Source organism: Acipenser ruthenus, chromosome 2 (genome assembly GCF_902713425.1).
Source record: "Acipenser ruthenus chromosome 2, fAciRut3.2 maternal haplotype, whole genome shotgun sequence".
In the NCBI taxonomy this organism is placed as follows: domain Eukaryota; kingdom Metazoa; phylum Chordata; class Actinopteri; order Acipenseriformes; family Acipenseridae; genus Acipenser; species Acipenser ruthenus.
In genome coordinates this window covers 53,763,419-53,782,385 of record NC_081190.1, presented here as the reverse complement: position 1 = coordinate 53,782,385, position 18,967 = coordinate 53,763,419, and positions in this window count along the sequence as shown.

Sequence of the window (18,967 nt, the reverse complement as noted above, 5' to 3'; positions counted from 1 at the left end):
AAGCAAACCACAAATGCTTCAATCAAATTGCTTAGACAGTGAGGATAACAAGCTTAAACAAAATGCAGATGAAATGTGGACTTTACTGAAACATTTATTACTTATATTAAACGAGCTTTGTATTTCTGATGATCCACACTATACATTCATAAAGGAACTTGTGGAAATAACCCATATTGCTTTCAGTCCATGTGTGTGTGTCACAACATTAGCATGTCTTCGTGTGTTAATTAAAGAGCATCTTAAACATTTTAAACAGCTGTTCCCTCATCTAAGTATTATACCAAAACAACATTATCTTCTTCATATTCCAAAGCTGATATCTGAATTTGGTCCTCTAGTTCATGTTTGGTGTATGCGATTTGAAGGCAAACATTCTTACTTTAAACGTCTTGCAAAACAACAAAATCATATTAATATATGTAAATCTTTGGCAGAACGTAACCAGAAGAAAGAGCTGTGTGAAAGTCTTTCAAAACAGCACCCCTTATTTTCAAATGAAAGAGAAGTTGGTAGTTGCAAAGTGGTAAATGGCGAAGAAAGAAATTTGGCAGAAGAAAGAATGACAGCATTTAACATTGAAAACAGTGACACAATTTATACTGCTAATTGGGTTAAAATTAATGGGGTTAAGTATTGTTGTGAAAAGGCTATTGTAACTAGTGGCACGTCACCAGAATGTAATTTTCTACCTTTGTTTGGAAAGATAAGGTATATTTGGATTACAAATTCACATATATATTTTGCATTACAGTTGTATGACACAGTTTCATTTGATGAAGAAAGGCAATGCTATGTTGTAGAGAATCCTGACCTTCCAAGTGGGTTTGAGGTTGTTTCTGCAAATCAGTTATTGGACCACAGTGTGTACAACATATGCTGTGTTAAAAATGAAATGCTAATTCCCATACATTACGATTTGATAGGCAAAATAACTGAATGGGCGTTAAAGTAAAACTGTGTTCCATTATGTTCCATTAGCATGTGTTGGTACTACAGTATATCAGACATTTTTATGTATTTTTTAATTTACATACGTTTATTTCTTCCATGCAAGACGATGCAAACACTCTGTTTCAAAAAACTATAAAACTATAAAATGTCTTTATATAATCCAATGATAGAGTACGATATACCTTTAAATGTACCGATCGTCAAACAGTTGAAGTGCTTGGGGGTAGCATCTGGCCATCTCTGCGTTCTTTTACAATAACATTTACCCATTCCCCTTTGTGTGAGCTGTGTCCCTAGGGTTTCATGGGCACCTTTCTACATGTGTTATGGGAGTGTCCTGAGGCTATATTTTGGAGCAGGTTTCTGCTACTTTTTCTACTATTCTTGATAGAGAAATCCCTTTCTCTCTCAGTGTTATTGTTAGATGATGACTCATCTATACAAAAGAAACGGATTTGTTCGGCAGGTCTCACGGCGGCCAAATGAATGGTGGCGCTCTGTTGGTAGCCTCCATATTCCTTTCCCTGGCCTCATTGGATAGGTGCCTTTCTTATACATGTGGAGCTCTCCAGATCCATGGTGCCAGGGAGGGGGCAAGGACAATGGCCGTAGACTCTGTTAAAACATTGATCTGATTTGTTTTGCTTTAAACATTTGTCTGCTTTAGGGGGATTTCTCACATTTATGTACCTTTAAACTTCTTATTTGTATGTTTTGCTCTGTGCACATGGCTATTTGTTGTGTTTTAAAAGTTAAAAATAAATGGTTTTTGAACCAGTGTTTATCTGTTTTTTTCTGTTTCACTTAACTAACTCACTAACTTAACTAAAATGCATTCCTTTAATTTTTAACGCCTCGACATTTGCACATAAAATTATTCAGTTTGATGTATAACCTGGAAATGAAGGTACTGTTTTCCAGCTTTATTTAATGTTAAGTTAAATGTTTCTTGTTGTAAGAAATGACTGCTGTAATTAAGTTCAGTTTCTTACAACAAGAAAAAAATGTGTTAACTGGCAAAAATAGGTATTTTTTTCTTGTTACAAGAGAATTCTTCTTCTTACAAGAATCTCAAGAAATCACTTTTGGTAGAATTCTTACACCAAGAGAAATCAAGATTTTTTTTATTGTGCAGTTGGTATAACTCAGCATTTTTTCTTGTTACAAGAGAATTCTTCTTCTTATAAGAATCTCAAGAAATCACTTTTAGTAGAATTCTTACACCAAGAGAAATTAAGATTTTTTTTATTGTGCAGCTGGTATAACTCAGCATTTTTTCTTGTTACAAGAGAATTCTTCTTCTTACAAGAATCTCAAGAAATCACTTTTGGTAGTGTGCACCTCAGACACCTTGGAGCTCGCCACCATGTACACTGGTTACGCGCTACAATTCTGTGTGGGGACTCCTCAACTAGTTTCTAAAGGAGAGGAAGTTCCAAATGCTGACTCACTGTCACATTCTCCAGTCTGTCTGGCCGGGCAACTGGTTTACCACCATGGACTTACGGGACGCATACTTCCACGTTCCCATTCGTCCTGCGCACAGGAAGTACCTCCGCTTCACCTTTTAGGGGAGCATTTACGAGTTTTCCATGCTGCTGTTCGGCCTCTCCTTAGCTCCACATACGTTTTCAAAGTGCATGGACACTATCCTGGCCCCGTTGCGGTTGCAGGGATCAGAGTATTGAACTACCTCGACGACTGGTTGGACGACAGAGCATCTGGTGAGGCTGGGCCTCACAATCAACGGTGCAAAGAGTCGGCTTACACCAGTGCAGTGCACGATTGTGGCAAAGTGCTTAATTGTGTACAGGTGCAGGTGATTAAAGAACAAACAGACAATTGTAAGTAATATAGTGGCGTGTATTACTTAGATTTATAATTCCCCATGCTGGTCCTGAAATAATAGTCCAGTTCTTGTGTCCCCACATTAAACACAAAACACATACACAAGTCTGGTTACTGCGTGAATTAGGGATTGTGGTGCAATACAGTTTTACAGTGGTACAAGTGCAGTGCTGTTCCGGGTTTGTGCTGGTCTCTGGCGACAGCTCTGGAACGTGTTAGCCGTCTAGTGAATACACTCAACAATAGACAGTACAAACACTCACGATTTATTTCACCAACAGTACGGGTCCTTCCAGGTAAATGACACAACCAAAACGAAGGAACAGATAACATTTCTTCGACCCCTATTTATACCGTCACTCATGACCCCTTGGTAAACGATTGCAGCTGCTTTTATGATCTGCAGCTGTCACATCACTTCCCCTCTTGGTCAATGAGTTAATGTACTGAAGCTCTGTTTCTTTTCTACGTGACCGACTTCCTTTTACCCAGGCCAAGTAGTCCAGAGTATTCTGTTCCTGTTACTTAGTGCCCTCACAGGTCGAGAGGGAGATTTAGCACCAAGGATCATTGTCTTTCTGTCACAATGATGTACTTGGGGCTCCGGCTGGACTCCAGTGCAATGCGCGCATACCTGTTGGACGATGGGGTAGCAGCTATTCCAAATTGCCTCTCTTTGTTTCGGCAGGGATCAGAGGTTACCTTGGTGTTGTGTCAACAATTATTGGGTCTGATGGCTGCAGCCGTATCAGTCATCGAGCTGGGCTTATTTCATATGCGCCCACTGCAAGCGTGGCTCAATGTGTTCCACTTACATCCAAGGCATGACAGACACAGTTGGCTCAGTGTCTCGCTCGTGTTCGACAGCCCTGCGCTGGTGGAGGCGGACCTCTCACCTGCGCAAAGGCGTGCGGATGGGAGTAGTGGTAAACCGTCAAGTGGTGACAACAGATGCCTCCAACTTGATTCTTTCTGTATCTCCAAGTATCTGTATCATTGAGATGGTACATGGATAGGACAAGAGCGCTGCGTCATTCTGACCGGCTCTTTGTCTGTCACGGTATACAGATCCTAGAACAGGCCCTCTCAAAGCAGCAACTGTCGCACAGGATTGCAGACACAGTCTCGACTGCGTATAACAATGCCGGCTTGCCTCCACCTGGGTGGGTAGCCGCACACTCCCAGAGGTTTGGCTACATCTTGGGCCCTCTTCAGAGGAGCCTCGCTGTCCGATATTTGTACTACAGCTAGCTGGGCTACGCTGCATACTTTCTCCAGGCTCTACCGCCTTAATGTGGTAGATCCTTTCCTGCCTTCATTAGGCACGAAGGTCCTTGACGTTGCAAGCTTGCACCGCTAACCTTGGGTTATGCGGTTCTGATGCGTCCCTCATATGCTGCCGTTCCTTCTCCCTCACGACTGCTCTAGTATACTGTCCCATAAATATGTTGGTGGTTGTCTTCGAATTGAAAGGGAATGTTAGGTTACTTACCGTAACCCTGGTTTCCTGAAAGAAAAGACGACCACCAACCAGCGAGGTCACATCAATTGCCCTCACTGGTTCGATACAAAAGAGAAAATGGTCTCCTATCAGCAGCTCTGATATAAAATGCTTTGTGAATACCTACCTATGGCAGGCATATCCAATAAGTATGTTGGTGGTTGTCTTCTCTTTCAGGGAACCAGGGTTATGGTAAGTAACCTAACGTTTTGTATGCAGGCCTGCAGTGTTGAAGTGTTAAAGTACAATACAAATGAAAAAATCTCCAGGCTCTTGAACTGAATTAAAGAAATTTAATATAGGCAAGATGAAGAGTCAGTGTTTTTCTGTGGCCCATAGGACACTCTTTGTTAGCTTTGCCAGAAAGTCCCTCTGGGAGGTATATCAGTGCTGAGGGTCATAGCTACTTTCTGAGATTTTGTTTACAAACCTGACAATCAGCCTTATCTTACAGCATGCCTCATCATTTGAAACTGTCATCTCCAGACTTGAAAATGTGTAGAATTGATGCTAATTGAAATGCTTTTCTTTTTTCAACAATCCCACTTTCTGTATTTTAAATGTTGGTGCTATACTTTTGATAAACGGTACTGGTCCTTATAAAGCTGTAGGAAGGTTTTCTTCTTTCCTAATGCTTTAAATATAAAAAATAAATACATTCAAAAAAATGTTTTTACTAGGAACATAAAAAAGCGAAAGGAGGCTTAATGACTGAGCAAGCTGCACAAATACATGGTCTTTAAAAACAAACACTACGTTAACCCAGGAGGTTTAAATCTGTGTCTTTGCTACAGTTACAATTTCAATGGTAACTTCAATTTGGCCTTTTTCCATGTATAGTACTGTTTTAAAAGACTTTTAGAACCATAACAATATGAGTATTGCATTACTGTGCTTTATCCTTGCATTATTCACCAGACTGAGTGTGTAGATAGCAGGTGTACACATTTATTAAAATCATTGAAAACACATTTTCAGAGTTAGGGACATTTCAGACAACCTCCATTCCCAACGTGTTTGTAACTCAGGTTCTACTGCATATATATATATGTGTGTGTGTGTGTGTGTGTGTGTGTGTGTGTGTGTGTGTGTGTGAGCGGGTGGGTCACACAGAAGAGGCAGACAGGTGTTTCAAATCAAAACGAGTATTTATTGAAGCTCACTTTTAAACAGAAAGGACAATCCTGTTGTCGAGACGTATTAAAAAAAACAATAAACAGTTCAAACAGGATTCAAAGAAATAACCAAAAGAAAAAAAATAATGCTGCAAACCAACTAGACCGTTAACCATGGCCAGGTAGTGGAAGCCAATAGCTGTCCTGAACATCTGTCCAGAACTGCAAATTTCATTCCAGTTGTGGTTCGATTAAACTGCCACACTCCGTCTCTGATCCCCGGTTGGAATTCCAAGCTGGGCATTTTAATAAGCTCTGCGGTCCAGACTCCAGCCTTGCAGGTAGGTCTCCGCTGGTTAGTCCTGGGCATGCTGCCCATAGGTCCATCCGATCATTATCGGCAACACCTGTGGGCTCGACCCTAGCCTGCCATGAACACCTTCTGGTGGTGAACTTGGGAGGTGCCTCACACTATATATACAATCATGAATGCATTTGTGTACATCAAAGCTTTTTATAAAAGAGGTGCTGATTAATAAAAGGCATATTGTACACTAAAGAATATCTCAACAGTCATAAAACAGTTCTTAGTAATGGTGAATTAACCATCCATGCAAACCTTGTTTAATTGTTGATATTTCTGGAGTCGCGATTGGTTGCACACTCAAAAACAAAACTCTTCTATATTCTCGAAGACAATCTTCTTACATTTTATTTGCTAAAAAACATTTTTATTCAACCAGAACAAAATAAAAACATACAACTCGTTTGACATAGCGTGTCTTCATCAGGTGTAGCTATACAATCGCTAATTGGAGAAGAGCTTTAGAGTATATATAATAGATATCAATTAACCCAATCATTGAGCAATTAAGTAAGCAATATACATAGACACATTATTATATTAAGTTACAAATCACAGTATTCAACATCGCCCAACATTCCTGGAAAACTCAGATGTGACCATAATAGATTGCTTTCCAATTAAAATGTTTTTTCTGGCTTTTATTGCATCAATAGTTTATATCTACTAATCTTTCAAATGCTATGGAAAAAGGTTTATAGCCACCTGTAACAGGGCGAGCAGCCCTGTACAGGGTTTGTTTATTTTTAGAAGGGGTCCCCCCCTCCGCCCCTGTGTTATTTTGTATTTGTTTATGATTTATTTAAATGTGTAAATATGATGGTGAAACACCGCAGTTTTTGTTATTGTTTTTGTATTTATTATTGTATTTATAGATGACGACGTAGCCGTGCGGTTTTGTTTATTTTAAAACGTGTTCTGGCAGAGGTGAGATTGGTGCTCGTCCTCTGCCAGGAATAATTAATAAACTCGTGCAGAAGGTGTCCATCTCCCGAATTAATTAAGTGATTAATTTTGTTGCTAATCGGGAGATGGTCACCTGCATAAAAGCCTGCAGCTCTCTACCCTCGCGGTGGGTGTATGAGGAGCGAGAGAGGAGAGAGCGAGGAGAGAGAAAACAAATTTTAAAATATACAGGAACAGTGACAGTGACAGCAACTGCCCAGCCTGACATGTATTTATATTTGGTGTTTGTGATTTGTTTTATTTAAAATATTTATCTTCGCTCTGTGAGCAAGTTTCTTTCTGTTTAAACCTTTTATTTATTTTTGTATTTGAATAAACAGCGCCGCCACGTCTTTATTATTTTGAAATCTGCAGTATTGGTGTCAGTTTGTTTAGTTCCTGCTTCTGTCGTGACATCACCACCCAGCCACCCTGTCACACCACCCAAGTACCCTTATAATTTGAATTATGTGTTACTCTTATGATTATAACAACTGAAAGGTAAATTGTGTTGGTAAATGCTATTCATGCAGTTTGTAGGATAACCACGACAGTTCAATATTTACTTTAAGCTAAATAGTTAAATACTTGGGCTTACTGTGAGCATTGATTCTAAAGGCAACAAATACATTTTCCCCCATTATAACCAGGGACAGTGATGCTTACCCTTAGCTCCTTTGAGATATTATGAGAAAACAGAAAGCGTGATGAAGGGGCCCCAAGCATTTGGATGGGATTTATTTTGCCTTAGTCAAGGCTGCTCAAACTTCAAATCCACATTGTGGAGTCAATCCCAGAGTTTCCTCCTCAACAATGTTTCCACTGTTGGGAAAAGGTTGCCATGCAGGCGCAGGAAATAAACCCAGACTGAACTCTCAATGAGAAAACAGAAAGTCAAGAAGCACACACGTGGATTTTTTATACAAAGAATAACATAACATAAAGGGAAACACATACTGCAGGTTATTTTTTAATTGCAATGGTCACATACAAATTGATACAACGACCAGTCGTCAAGTGTGTTAAGAACTATAGGCCATATTCTTGAAGCCTTAACATCTGTCAGCAAGAACAGCTTTTAAAAGTTGAGTTATATATTTATAAATAGGGCCCTCCATTACAAAATAAAAATATATATAACAAAAGACTATTCCATGTGCTTAGCTTAAGATGTATTGTATATTTTCTATGTATTTACACAAGTTACTGTATATAACTGATGGATATGAGGGTTTAACAAAATCTAAACATCTTCAGGGCAGTAGCCAGCCATGAAAAATTACGAGGCACTTGCCCATGCACCCCCCCCCCCCCCCTCCCCCTCCCCCATTCACTAAAGTTTTTATATCGGAAGAAAAAAAAAAGATATGTGGAGATTATAATATGTTGTTTATTTAAATACAAAAGTTTAGTTAACAGGGTTTTTTCCTGAATTTTTGAATTATACTTCGTTTTAAATCCTAATCTATCTAATTTGAATTTTAAGAAGACAAGAGTACTTGCATACATAAAGTTTTGTGTGATATTAATTCTAAAATCACATTCAGTGTGGTGTTTATTCACACAAAATCACTGTTCTCAAGCATCTCTTCTGAGACAAAAAATATGACTCCCGCATGTACCCTCACATGTACTCTGAAACGTACCGACGCATCCCCAGTGAAGCATTGTATAAGCTATATTACCTCAGTGTGGAAACACACTAGTCTGTGTGACAAACATGGTTTGTCTAATTTTCCATAAGCTTATACAACGCTTCATTGGGCATGCGCCAGTACGTTTCAGAGTACATGTGAGGGTACATGCAGAAGTCATGTTTTTTGTCTCAGAAGAGATGCTTGAGAACAGTGATTTTGTCATGTTTTTTGGCTCAGAAGAGGACATAGCAGTGTGGCATTATGTAGATGTTTGGGTGCATATAGATTATTATACAATGACTAAATACATTCGGAACAGCAAGGTGGGATAGTTTATGTTCTATTTTTCATGTAGTGCTGATGTACCCTTTAATGGTGTAATTAGCGTCATTAAACCACCTCAGTTTCTTAATGTAATCATGGAAAAATGATCATCACAAAACAAGCTCAAACAAGCTATCTATACATTCCTAAGACCACAGTGATGATCGCTTTACCCTTACTGCATAGAGGTTGTAGCTAAAACGCCAAACCGCATGTTTCATAAAATAAATACATCACCCTGGCTAAACCCATCAAATGAAATAATTAATAATAATAATAATTGTGATGATTAATTATGTGTTTGCATTATAAGAGCACTACTTAAAATGCAGAGCAATTCATTTTATTCCATCGGCTTCATTCTGTTCATTATTTGCTGGAGTAGAAAGAAGTCTTAGTTAATCGGCTCGTTTCACTTTTTAATAAAAACCGTCGGCAAAAAACATATTTAAAGGCAGGTATATTCATAAAAAACAAGAAACAGAAACTCTACATATCATTTAAATTCCAATATTAAATTGAAATACAGACAGTACTAAACACATCAATCAAAGCAACTGTCTATATACACTACCTGCCACTCACGAAAGGAGAGAAATGGGGGCTTGTGGCAATGTGCCCTGCCCCTGTGTGCATTTGTGTGTTATGTGTTGTATGTTGCGTGTGTTAATGTCGGTGTATAGTCATTGGCACACGGGATATAAACGGGTCTGTGTTTCACGTGTGATTTAAAAAGTGTAGATTTGTATTTAGGCACGAGGAGGGCACAAATCACTTCACGTGCTGATTAAATGTAATATGTGAGCATGGGGTTGCACAGAATTAATTCACGTGCTGGGATTCAAGTGAATAATTAATTAGTAATTGAATCCCAGCACAATAGTATATATAGACGCACATTTCATTCAGTCAGGGTTGGGTGTTCGAGAGTGGAGAACGGGTGAGAGAGAAGGAGAACGTAAAGTAGTAAAGTAAAAATAATATCTAGAAGTGTTTGTACTCACCGTGTTTGTTTGTCTCTCCGTGCACCGTTTGTTAAGTGTTTAGTACGTTTTGTTTGTCTTTTTATTTTGGCGTGTAGTGCAGTGTCCTGTTTTGTATTCCGCTGTTTTCAACCCTTTTATTTGTTAATAAACGCTGAGTGCAGCCATTGCACTCAGCTCATCATCACCACCGTCTCTGTCTGTGTATTCCTTTCTGGTCTGACGCCACCCACTCTGGCCGTCTTTGTGACAGGGCTATATACAGATTTGACATAAGTAATAGACACAATTTAAGCATAGTATGTCAAGCTGCACACTGCTTGACTCAACACGAAACAACCATTTATGCACCCAATTTCAACTGCGTATTGGCGTATTCACGGAGCATGTACAAGAAGTTACAGTGTCTATCGGGGCAAGCACCCAAACCCCTACCTAAAATGACCTTATAATATTCACAACCTGGGTCCTCTAGTCTAAACTATTGTATGGAATTGTTAAAATGTGCATAAACAAGCTGCTTCCACTAGCTGTTTAGAATTGGAATATTAATAAGCTGGATTCGCTAAACTGTGGATTACCAAGGGAATTTATTATTCCTTACTATTAGGCTGATATGTACTTTTTTCTAATCAACATTATTACTTTGCCTCACCTTGTAAAAAAGTCTCTAATAAGCCTTGGTCGTTTCGAAGCCATTCGAACACGTTTAAATAACTGATGGTGTGAGCCGTATGTTGTCGCTGTAGTCTGTGACAGTAAAAGATTTTGAAGAGCACAGAGGCTGTAGATAGCAGCAGGACTTGAGAATTCATGTATGCACACAATGACATGCATTTTATTTTGTGGCAAAGCAACGTGTAGAGAGCCTAAATAAATAATTATTTGTATGATTTTAACCGAGGTCCGTGCCTCAGGTACCTCATAGCTCGCTACAGCCTTCATCTTGGAGTTACCAGTTCACACAGGGTGAACAGGTATATTTATACATCACAGAAAATAAACCACATGAAGAAGGTCAGGGGGTGAAGCCCTAGGGTTACGGAAACTGAATCTCCTACAACGTAATTAGGATAACACAAAAAAATATTTCTAAGAATTTAAATTAGTGGGAAAATTCAAACTGCTTCTTTCCAGTTCTGAAGATAAAACTAGAAATAATGAATGTATCTTCATTGTAACTATGCTAAAATAACAAATCATACAGTGTTCTAATTTTGATACAACTTTTACACATGATGTATATAGCCTGTGCAACAAAAAATGTCAAAGCAAGCTTGCAAATTATGTGCTTTTGAAATATTTTGTTTTATCAGAGATTATTATTTTCTTTTTTATCACAATTTTTTTTTAAGAATCTAATTGTTAAATCCTGGCCAAAACTTGAGTCCAAGTCAAAACTGGTGAATTCACTGTATCAAAATGTTGATTAGAGCCCGTTTTGAAAATGAGCATTCGCTTCCAGCGTTAGTTACTGGCAAGGTCAAAACAAATGGGAAATGCAAACTGCAGAATGTTGCTTTTTCTCCAACAATGACACTGTGCTTAATTTGTACAGAAAGAGGTACCAGAGCGCACATTCAAAATCATAACAAGTTTATTTGAAAGAGTATTGTACGTACTAGTGTTAGATGTTTACAATCATGTATCTTACATCATATACAAAGTAGTATTATGTGCAGGAAAAAAATGTATTAAAAGCAACCTCAGGACAAAAGGAGGCAGTGTGGTCCAGTGGTTAAAGTCCAGGGCTTGTAACTCAAAGGTCACCAGTTCAAATCCCACCCCTGCCACTGACTGGCTCACTGTGTGAACCTGAGCAAGTCACTTAACCTCCTTGTGCTCCATCCTGCAGATGAGGTGTTAAATCAATGTCCTATTGTAAGTGACTCTGCATATAATTCACAGTTCACAGCCTACATCTGTAAAGCACTTTGTGATGGTGGTTCACTATGAAAGGTGCTATAGAAATATATATATATATATATATATATATATATATATATATATATATATATATATATGTGTGTACAGAGAGAGAAAAGAAAAATATGCCTGTAGACAGAGGCTCCTAAAGGCCTCTATACACTGGATGTGATGGAACCTGCAAATTATTATTATTATTTATGTCTTAGCTGACGCCCTTATCCAGGGTGACTTACAATTGTTACAAGACATCACATTATTTTTACATACAATTACCCATTTATACAGTTGGGTTTTTACTGAAGCAATCTAGGTAGGGGATTGAACCCACGACCCTCCGGTCAAGAGTCCAGAGCCCTAACCACTACTCCACACTGCTGCCCCAAATGTGTCATATGACACACTGCACCACGATAAAAAAATATCGAGCTATTCACACTGCCTGCGATGGGACGAGTGACACAAGTGATGCAAAAAAAAAAAAAATAGGATTGGTGTCTATTTTTGCGAGTTTGTGATTATAAAGACACAGCAATGAGGGAAAACATCTAGCTGGTGTGTATGATTTGTTTATCTTATAGCTGGTGTGTATGATTTGTTTATCTTATAGCTGGTGTGTATGATTTGTTTATCTTATAGCTGGTGTGTATGATTTGTTTATCTTATAGCTGGTGTGTATGATTTGTTTATCTTATAGCTGGTGTGTATGATTTGTTTATCTTATAGCTGGTGTGTATGATTTGTTTATCTTATAGCGGGTGTGTATGATTTGTTTATCTTATAGCGGGTGTGTATGATTTGTTTATCTTATAGCTGGTGTGTATGATTTGTTTATCTTATAGCTGGTGTGTATGATTTGTTTATCTTATAGCTGGTGTGTATGATTTGTTTATCTTATAGCTGGTGTGTATGATTTGTTTATCTTATAGCTGGTGTGTATGATTTGTTTATCTTTACTGAAATATGTATTCTGAAAAGCTATTATGTATGCTATATTTTTATTAGCTGTTTAACAGGACTATCATACTGTAATGGTTCCTGTACCTTTAAAGATAGGTGGTGCTAGCTCCACTCATATATTGTGTGTGAGTTAGAGAGAGTACAGAGAGAGAGAGAGTGTGAGACTGTGCACATGGGTAGTTTGAGATTACTGAACTCCCTGTTTACAAATCATAGGGATTATTATTATTATTATTATTATTATTATTATTATTATTATTATTATTATTATTATTATTATTTTCTAGCATTCCGATGGTGCTTGGATTAATCTGTGTGCACCTGTCGCCACTGGTGTGAAAGGTAGTGTCACAGCGAAAGTACCATTTTATTGCAAGACAAATCACTGGTGTGTGGATACCTTAACCCATAGGCCAGAGGGGGCATGTGCCACCCCCAGTTTGATTACTTTTTTCACTCAGTGTATATACACACTGTTATTCTATGTTTTGTTATGGTTTTGCATTTAAACAGTTTAAATTTATCAATTTAATTTATGCTAGGTAGTTGTTAGATTAGTTTGTTTATATTCTCTATTAATTACATGATATTAATTGAAAAAAGGCAAGAGAGAACCAGACCATTATTATTATCATCATTTTTTTAATAGGGGAGTGTGACAAAGTGGTTTGCAGTGCACAGGTGTAGGGGTGATGCAGTTCTTAAACAGATGGCAAACAACAAAGTTCACGGTCCAAACAATCCTTTATTTGTTTTTATAATCCAGGTCGTTTGGTGACGTAAATAATAATCCCTGGCAATACACAGCAATGTGAACTGCGCAGTAAAACCATGGGGTTCAGTCTCAAAATAATAAACACAGTATAAACACAAACACGATCACAAGTCCAGAGTGAGTGGTAACATGCAAGTGATGAAATACAATTTATTAGTGAACAGTAGTGCAGTGGTGTCCGGGTTGGTGCTGGCCTTTGGCGACAGCTCCTGGTATGTGTTAGCCATTAACAAGAACAAACGTTTACAATTAGTACAACAAACAAACAATTAGTACAACAAACAAACAAACACAACACTCATGGTTATATCACAGTCCTTCAGCGGTTCTCTCGAAACCATAACAAAGGAGCAGTTTGCTCGGCCACATCCCCTTTTGTACCTTCAGCCACGCCCCCTTGGATAGCGAGTGCAATCACTTTTCCTCCAATCCAAGGCTGCTACATCGCTTCCCGTCTGGGGCAATGACTTGGTGTACTGTGGCTCCACCCCCTTTCTAGATGGCCAACTTCCACCTTTCCCTGGAATGAATTGTCAGACCATCCAGTCCGGGCACACTGTTCCCTTTACACAGCGCACTCACAGGTCGGGAGGGAGAGTTATAACCAAGATTCATTCTTTCTCTGTCACAGGGAGTTAGCAGAGTAATGTTCCTGTGGGGGTGTATGAACGCGTTTAAGTTAAACACCAACATTTACTACAATGTTGTTACTGTTATTAAGCAGTAGTAATACTCTGAAGCAGTGTTATTTCAAAATAAGTCTGCTTTTACTTTAGTGAAGTAGGCTTTAATATTTTTTTCATTAAAAACTTGTTGTTCTTAAATTAATGTTCAGTTTTTATATTGAAGCTTGTTTGGCAGGTATCGGCCTACATAGTTTATCATTCCCAGCAGTATCCTTAGTTCTGTCACATTTTGTGGTGGGTCTAGACTTGTAATAGCTTCGACCCTCCCTGGGCTGGCTGTGATGCCTTCTTTGTTAATCTCCTGTCCCAAAAAGTCCAGTTTGGACTGGCACTACACTTTTCTTTATTGAGTTTCAAACCTGAAGCTTGAATAGTCTCCAAACTTAATAGCTTAATAGTTCATTATGTCTCGTGTCATGTTCCTGTGTTGTGCTTCCAAACACAAGGATGTCATCCATGTAGACATGATCAAGTAGCAGCTCAGCTAAGGGTGCCAAAGGGTATCCTCCTAAAGCAGTATCTCCCTAGTTGTCAGTTTTGCACTCTTTTCTTAACGTTTTCATTTAATTTCTTCAAATACATGCTGTAACGCCTCCTGAGGGTCCGCTGCTGCTGCCATCGCCTCCCGAGGGTCCGCTGCTGCTGCCGTCGCCTCCCGAGGGTCCGCTGCTGCTGCCGTCGCCTCCCGAGGGTCCGCTGCTGCTGCCGTCGCCTGGAGTCGTCGGGGATCCTGCTTTGCCTGGGGTCGCCGGGGATCCTGCTTCGCCTGGGGTCGCCAGGCGCTCTGCTTCGCCTGGGGTTGCTACACTGTGGCCGGAGCCCCACGAAGGGGAGCTGCCGGCCATGAAGAAAGGGGGGGAGGTCAGGAGACCAGCTCCCCCAGCCGCATTTTCGCGGTCGGAGATCGTGTGGTCGGAGCCCCACGGAGGGGAGCTGTCGGCCATGAAGAAGGGGGGGGGGGGTCAGGAGACCAGCTCCCCCAGCCGCACTTTCGTGGCAGGATAGTGTGTGGCGGGAGCCCCGGAAGAGGGAGCTGCCAGCCACGAAGAATAGATATCAATTAACCCAATCATTGAGCAATTAAGTAAGCAATATACATAGACACATTATTATATTAAGTTACAAATCACAGTATTCAACATCGCATAACATTCCTGGAAAACTCAGATGTGACCATAATAGATTGCTGTCCAATTAAAATGTTTTTTCTGGCTTTTATTGCATGAATAGTTTATATCTACTAATCTTTCAAATGCTATGGAAAAAGGTTTATAGCCACCTGTAACAGGGCGAGCAGCCCTGTACAGGGTTTGTTTATTTTTAGAAGGGGTCCCCCCCTCCGCCCCTGTGTCATTTTGTATTTGTTTATGATTTATTTATTGTGTAAATATGATGGCGAAACACCGCAGTTTTTGTTATTGTTTTTGTATTTATTATTGTATTTATAGATGACGACGTAGCCGTGCGGTTTTGTTTATTTTAAAACGTGTTCTGGCAGAGGCGAGATTGGTGCTCGTCCTCTGCCAGGAATAATTAAACTCTTGCAGAAGGTGGCCATCTCCCGAATTAATTAAGTGATTAATTTTGTTGCTAATCGGGAGATGGTCACCTGAATATAAAAAGCCTGCAGCTCTCCATGTTCCGGGTGGGGTGTGAGAGAGGAGAGAACGAGAGCAGAGAGAGAGAGAAACTTTATTTAAAAACAGACAGGAACAGTGAAGGCAATCTGCCCAGCCTGACCTGTATGGTTTATTTATTATTGATCGTGTTATTTTGTGTTCGAGATTTGTTTTGTTAACCCTTTTATTTTGCTCTGTGAGCGCAGTGTGTTTTTGTTTAAATATTTATTTTATTTTTGTTTTGCAAATAAAAACGCCAGCAGCCGATTCTTTCTTTAGAACTGCAGTACTTGCCTGGTGTCAGTTTATTTTACCTTCCTGCTTCTGCCGTGACGTCAGACCACTCAGTCACCCTGTCACACATGCATATTCTGATTTTACCACTTTTTTTAAATTACAGGTACCATAGGAGCACACCATTCAGTTGGTTCAATAGCAATAAGGGAATGGGAATCCTGTGAGGTGTAGGGATGCTGTAAGGTTGTATGTTCTCCGTAAGCACGATTTTGACAGGTTCCCCTTTTAATCTTCCCATATCACCATACACACTGACTGCTTCAACGCGATGGATTAGTCCTAATTTTACACCAACCGTTCTGCTAGGTAGATTGTCTGCGTCAGACTTTAGCACAGCTACTCTGAAAAAAGAATCTTCCCATTTGTTTTCACTTTTAATTTGGGTTTTACCAATAATCTGCCCTGTGTACAGGTGCAGGAGTGATGCAGTGCGTGATGAAACAAATGACCAAATGATAAGACCCCGGCAATACACAACAATGTGTATTGCACAGCGTAAATAACAACGGGTTGCAATCCCAAATAATAAACACAAATATATCTGCCTCACAATAATACTAACACAGTCACCAGTCCTGGGTGTGTGCAGTAGTGCATGTGGTGGGTGATACAGTTTATTGGTGACAATCGTGCAGTGCTGTTCCGGGTTAGTGCTGGCCCTTGGCAACAGCTCCAGAATTGTGTTTAGACGTCTAGTAATATACAAAACAAGACAATTACAGACAAACAAAACAAGTCACTCACAAACGTTTTTATCTCTCACGGGGTCTTTCACAGTCCTTACAGTTCAAAAGTTTATACCAAGCGAAGGAACAGATTGCGATTCTCCGCCCCCTTTTATGCCGTCACAGATGACCCTTGGTAAACGAGTGCAACCACCTTTCCAATCTGCGATGTCGTTTCCCTTCCGGGTCAATGCGTTATTGCAACGGAGTTTCGCCAGACTGGCCAACTTCCTGACCCTGGGAAAGAACTGTCAGACCAGCCCGTCCTAAGAACTCTGTTCTCGCTGCTTAGCGCCATCATAGGTCGGGAGAGAGATTATAACCAAGAATTATTGCATTTCTGTCATATATTCCACCGCTCAGAGTGGAGCCGAAGGAACACTCGGCTGAATCTATCTTTCCTATTACTTCCCCCTCCCGGGAAAAATAATCTGCATTTTGATGGTCTTTCCCTGCACAGTGTACTATGTGGTACTGAAGGGTTGCAATGCTAGATACCACCGAGTTATCCGGGCATTGCTATCCTTCATTGTGCTTAACCACTTGAGTAGGGTGTGGTCACTTAATTAAATTAACCACTTAAGAGTTTAAACTAACTGCGGTTGTTCAGTTGGAAAAGGGCATTAAACCATGTGTGGGGTTCTAAGTCTGTTATTATACAATGGCAAGAAAAATTCCTAAGCTCTGATTGGTCAGCCTTGCACTAGACCCATGATGTTATCCCAGCATAACATCATGGATCTTGTACCGGCAACCTCCTCACTGAAAACCTAGACAGACATATCAGTCCGCCACAACTGTCAATAACACAGAATAAATTACACAATTCCTGAAGTGAATTTTACCTTAAACAGCATGACAACTGTGGAAACCTCATTTGGCAAAAAGCCTTGAAACACAGAGCAGCCAGGAGACCAGACAGCACCTCTCAATTCAAGAAAAAAAAAAAACATTAAAAAAAAAAACACCTGGAGATCGACTCTGAGGGACTAGACAAGATATAATCTGCCAGAAATGAAGCATCCACGAAACGACAAACCAACTGGGCAGTCAAAGTTTTTTACGACTGGGTGAGTGAGAGTAACACAAATATAGACTTGAAAACTGTCACAATGGAAAACTTTAATACAATTGTACGACAATTGTATGCCTCTGTCAGAAATAGCTCCAGACAGCCGTATGGCATAAGCAGTTAAGTGGGGCTCAGAGCGGGCTTAAACAGACACTTAAATGAACCGCCCCTGAGCCGTAACATTAATATACTGTCAAATGCAGAGTTCAACTCTGCCAACAACGTGTTCACGGCATACATAAAAAACTTGAGAACACAGGGCTGTGACAAAATGCAGCTAATAACTCATTTTAAACAGAAATAACAGTATTAGAACCACACAGTTAATACCTTACTACAGCTGTAAATGGAAAACAGTAATGTTATTTCCACATTTGTCTAATTAAAATCACTTTTAAACATATAGCGTGTTTCCCTGGGAAACAATTTCCTACTAAGGAAAACTACTGGTCTCTAATCATCTGGCTCTCCCTGCAACAGGACAACTATAAGGCATCCATTTGAACAATAAAAGGCTAAGAAATATGGGCTCTGCAACACAGGATCGCAGCACAGTGCTTCCCTTCAGAATTTTGAAAGCCTTGTTGCAGGCCTCCGTCCCCTTCACCTGCTTAGGTTCACTTTTCCTGGTCAAGTCCATCAAAATGGCAGCTTTAGAAGAAAATCCAGTGATGAACCTACAGTACAATCCTACTACCAAGAATTTTTTTTTACTGAAGTCGGTACTTTTACTAAGTCATGCACAGAATGTCAGCTTTCATGTGCAGGAGGGAAGGTAACCAAAGCCAATCTGCACAGCTTCCTATCACAGATACTCCATTTGAGCAAACTGCCATGGATGTAGTCAGTCTTTTAATAAGAAGCAGGTCAGAACAGTTTCTGTACTGTGATGCGGCCGGAAGCCAGCTGCAACATCTTTCAATATGCTCTGTAGGATATTGTAAACATCTGGTTCACACACCATATAAAAAATGGAAAGAAACCAAAACAAACGAACTTTAGCTCGCATCCAAACAAACGCAGTCCCTTTGCTCGCAGATAAGTGTGAACAGCTAGCACATTGATACATTGTTTCAAACTAAACGAACCAGACCGAGTCCGTTCCAATCGGACCCAGTGTGAATGTAGCCTTTATTTGCGAGCAAACGGACCGAGTTTGTTTGGATGCAAGCAAAGTTTGTTTTTTTAGGTCCTTTTGCATTTTTTTCAGGACCGAGTTCGTTTGTGTTCACAATC